At 45.0% G+C, this 4,496-nt stretch overlaps 1 pseudogene; it reads right to left on the bottom strand.

The window, feature by feature from the left end:
• Window positions 1–1,486: 1,486 nt before the first annotated feature.
• The window catches only part of LOC123484434, a 4,391-nt pseudogene continuing 1,381 nt past the window's right edge, over window positions 1,487–4,496 (bottom strand).

The raw sequence follows: 4,496 nt of genomic DNA, 5'->3' as shown, positions 1-4,496 counted from the left end.
TGCCCGGCTATTAAAAGCCAAGTGACATTTACTCTTGATGTACTGACCTATTGCAACCTCTACAACCACTGTGATTATTAATTGACCCTGCTGGTCATCTATGAACGTATGAACATCTTGGAGAAAAATCTGGCCTTAAATGGCCATGTACTGTTATAATCTCCACCCAGCACAACCAGAAAGGGACTGGCCACCTTTCAGAGCCTGGTTCCTCTCTAGGTTTCTTCCTAGGTTCCTGCCTTTCTAGGGAGTTTTTCCTAGCCACCGTGCTTCTACATCTGCATTGCTTGCTGTTTGGTGTTTTAGGCTGGGTTTCTGTATAGCACTTTGTGACATCTGCTGATGTAAAAAGGGCTTTATAAATAAAATGTGATTGATTGATTGATAGTGGAAAGTCTTCCCAGAAGAGTGGAGGCTGTTATAGCAGTAAAGGGGGGACCAGCTCCATATTAATGCCCATGACTTTGGAAGGAGATGTTTGACGAGCAGGTGCCCACATACTTTTGGTCATGTAGTGTAAAAATAAATGTTTTGTTATACGAATGGTATACGGTCTGATATACCACAGCTGTCAGCCAATCAGCATTCAGGGCTCGAACCACCCAGTTTATACTAGTGTATACAACCTTATGTTATCCTAGTGGATACACCCTTATGTTATACTAGTGGATACACCCTTATGTTATACTAGTGGATACACCCTTATGTTATACTAGTGGATACACCATTATGTTATCCTAGTGGATACACCCTTATGTTATACTAGTGGATACACCATTATGTTATACTAGTGGATACACCCTTATGTTATACTAGTGGATACACCCTTATGTTATACTAGTGGATACACCATTATGTTATACTAGTGGATACACCCTTATGTTATACTAGTGGATACACCCTTATGTTATACTAGTGGATACACCATTATGTTATACTAGTTGATACACCCTTATGTTATACTAGGGACATGGTGTTTCCATATCTAGAGCTGACAGTGAGGACTTGTGAAGAGCAGAATCAACAACTCTGCATCATCAAAACAGTTCCTTTGGGAGAAGGTGTTAAAGTTCACAGTTAGTCATTGTTATGTAAATGCCAGCTGAAAAGTACCAGTGGCCTGGCTTTGGCCCCAAGTGAGAGCAGGGGAGAGACAGGGAGATGAGGAGACAGACTTCCAGTGTGTGAAGATAGTCCTGAGGTGAGGGGTGCACTTCTCCTCCTCTCGTCTCTCTACCTCTCCTTCCTCCCCCTGTTCAGGAGTTAGAGCGGGAACGGTTCTGGAGAGCTAATGGGGGTCCAAATTCAGCCATGCAACCTACATTGCCTTGATGGGCTCCTTCAAAATGGCTTTAAAAACGGTTCCATTGAACACTGCTGTCGTGGATACTGTTGGACTCAAATGATGGTTCAGGAATTGAGTCTGTCCTGATAAGTATTGCTACCTGTTCAGCTCATTATAAATATATAAATATAATAGAAAAAATGGAGTTGATAGCATTTTATTATATAAAAGATTCCCCTCTGAGATTAATTATGTATTTTATCTACAGTGAGGGAAAAAAAGTACTGGATCAATTTATAACATTTTTGACATGCGTTTTTCTGGATTTTGTTGTTGTTATTCTGTCTCTCACTGTTCAAATAAACCTACCATTAAAATGATAGACTGATCATTTCTTTGTCAGTGGGCAAACGTACAAAATCAGCAGAGGATCAAATCCTTTTTTCACCTCACTCTATCTGTAATGGATATCAAGTTTTGGTACATTCAACAGATAATTGACACGAATGTCCATGGCTTTAGTGTCCACTGGGTAGTTTGTGGTGGCAGAGCTGCAGGCTCCACCTTCCCATCACTCTGATTGTTGATCCATGTCCCAGATGAACTTCAGAGTCACGTCCTTCATCCGCTCCTCATAGACCTGGTCAAACCTCTCACTCTGGGCCACTGTGAACATGTTCTTCCACTCCCCGATTTTACCTGTCACAGCACAACCAACACGTCATTATTCAGAGTAAGAGCATTATAAAATGGTTTATATGCAGTTTATTTACAAACAGTTTTTTTTCCCAATCTCAGGCCCATATTCACGAAGCATCTCAGAGTAGGAGTACTGATCTAGGATCAGGTCCCCCATGTCCATGTGATCTCATTTATTATGATCTAAAAGGCACAACTGATCCTAGATCAACACTGGTATAGAGACGCTGTGTGAATACAGGCCCTGACCTTTGCGTAGGAACTGCCCCTTTTTGAGAATGTCCTCTGGTATGAACTCGTAGTTGGCCTTGCTGTCGTGTTTCATGTTTTTGAACGTGGCTTTTTCCACTATCTTGTTGATGTCTGCTTCAGTCAGGTCCCGCTCAAGGAAGCGGCAGATCTTCAGCACGGCTGTCTTCAGATCCTGAGAAAGGAAGAACATGTCCATTAAAGATGGAACCCTGTGCCTGAGGTTGGTCAAGTGGTGAAGTCCAACTGCCCTCGGCACATATGCAATCCCCTGCCTGTGTGGGATCACACGCCGGCCCCACAGCACTTCTACACACTATGTCCTCTGTCTGTCTCCCTCTTCATTTCATGTCCATCCTTGTTAATAAAATTGGAAAATTTAGACCAAAAGATTGGGGATAGGCAAGCCAGGCTGGTTGGTTGTCTCTAGCTAGCTATCCAGCAGAGGTCAGAGGTCAGAGGTCATAGGTGTAAGATGAGTCTGTAATATCTTACCATGATCATGTCCTCATAGGTCAGAAACAGGATGTTGTACTGGTCTCTCTTACTGTGCCACTCTCTGATGTGGTCAAACCAGGACGAAGCGCCAACTGTAGGGCCATAACATGGTCATAACAGGCTGCGTCACCAAGGTCATTACAGTATTCATGGGTTGGTCAAAAGTAGTGCACTATACTATATAGTGAATAGGGTGACGTTTAGGACGTAGCCTGTCAGGGTTATAACAGGCTGTTTGCGTCCCAAATGGCACCCTATTCCCTATAGGTCACTACTTTTGACCAGAGCCCTATCGGCCCTGGGGAAAATTAAGTGCACTATGTAGAGAAGGAATATGGTGCCATTTGGGACCCAACCATGGTGTTATATGAATGATGTCTTTACTCTACCATTCCCTGCTAACCACTGGTCCAGAAAGTCCTCGAAGCTCTTTGGGGTCTCAAACATGGCCCAGTTAATACACCAGTGATAGTAGGAAATCACGTTGTCCTTTGGGTTCCGCATCACATAGATCATCTGAGAACAAGAGAGACATTTACAGCCCTGTGGGCTCTGGTCAAAAAGTAGTGCACTGTATAGAGAAAATGGTGACATTTGGGATGCAAACCATACAGTAGGGCCTCCATCTTCCCCTCCTCTGCCTACCTTTGCCTTCTTGTTCCTCAGGCCTGGGGGCATGAGTACGGGGTGAGGTGGGAGGCGAGATAGCCGAGGTTGGGGGCGTAAGGAATAGTCAGGCGTTTTTCCATATACTCCAGCCATGGCATCATCTCCAAGTTGTTGGGATAGACATCACCCATCTCTGACTCACAGATAGAGGTGATGATCTGCTGTGCCCAGATCGTTCCTACAGGTCAGCATCATGAAAGGTGTCAGTCATAGAGCTCTTGGGAGCGACATGGTTAAAGGGGATTCGAAAAAACAACGAAGCAGTCCCCCTGCCAGAGCTGAAGGGGCTGGAGTAAAACAAGCATTAAGACAGTTGAACTATGTCATGTCTCATGAGAAATGTATAAGTTATATTCCCCAATTGGTAGTTACAGTCTTGTCCCATCGCTGCAACTCCCGTACGGACTCGGGAGAGGCGAAGGTCGAGAGCCATGCGTCCTCCGAAACATGACCTGCCAAACCGCACTTCTTGACACACTGCTTAAAAGCCGCACCAGTGTGTCGAAGACGAAGGCTAGCGCGATGGGACAAGGACATCCCGGCCGCCAAACCCTCCTCATCCCGGACGACGCTGGGCCAAATGTGCGTCGCCTCATGGGTCTCCCGGTTGCGGCCGGCTGCGACACAGCCCGGGATCGAGCCCTGTAGTGACGCCTCAAGCGCTGCAGTGCCTTAGACCGCTGCGCCACTCGGGAGGATTGAAGTTATATTTTTCAAGAATCAATGGATATCACTCATTTCAAAATTCCAAAGATGGATGTTCCAATCCCCGGATTGTGCCTTTAACTTTCTAAAAGGCAGTTTTTATTCTCTCTAGGAGGCGGACTTTTCACTGATGACTAAACGGCAGGTTTCTCTCCTCACTGATTACCTAAACAGAGCAGGGATCTCAACCTTTTTTCATGTCAAGTACCCCCAAGTATGATAAGTGTCTGGACCATCTCAAACGCTGTTTTATCCATCCAGTAGATTTGTCACTCACCTGACTTAGGGTAAGTGACCAGAAAGATGTCACTGTCCCGGATCTCAAAGGTCTGCAGGGAGTCAATGTACTCAGCGGTGAACAAATCCTTCGCAAAAACATAGTCCTTGTACT

This window comes from Coregonus clupeaformis, chromosome 5, assembly GCF_020615455.1.
Source record: "Coregonus clupeaformis isolate EN_2021a chromosome 5, ASM2061545v1, whole genome shotgun sequence".
NCBI classification, from domain to species: domain Eukaryota; kingdom Metazoa; phylum Chordata; class Actinopteri; order Salmoniformes; family Salmonidae; genus Coregonus; species Coregonus clupeaformis.
The sequence above is the reverse complement of the archived record's forward strand: the minus strand, read 5'-3'. Positions and strand labels throughout refer to the sequence as shown.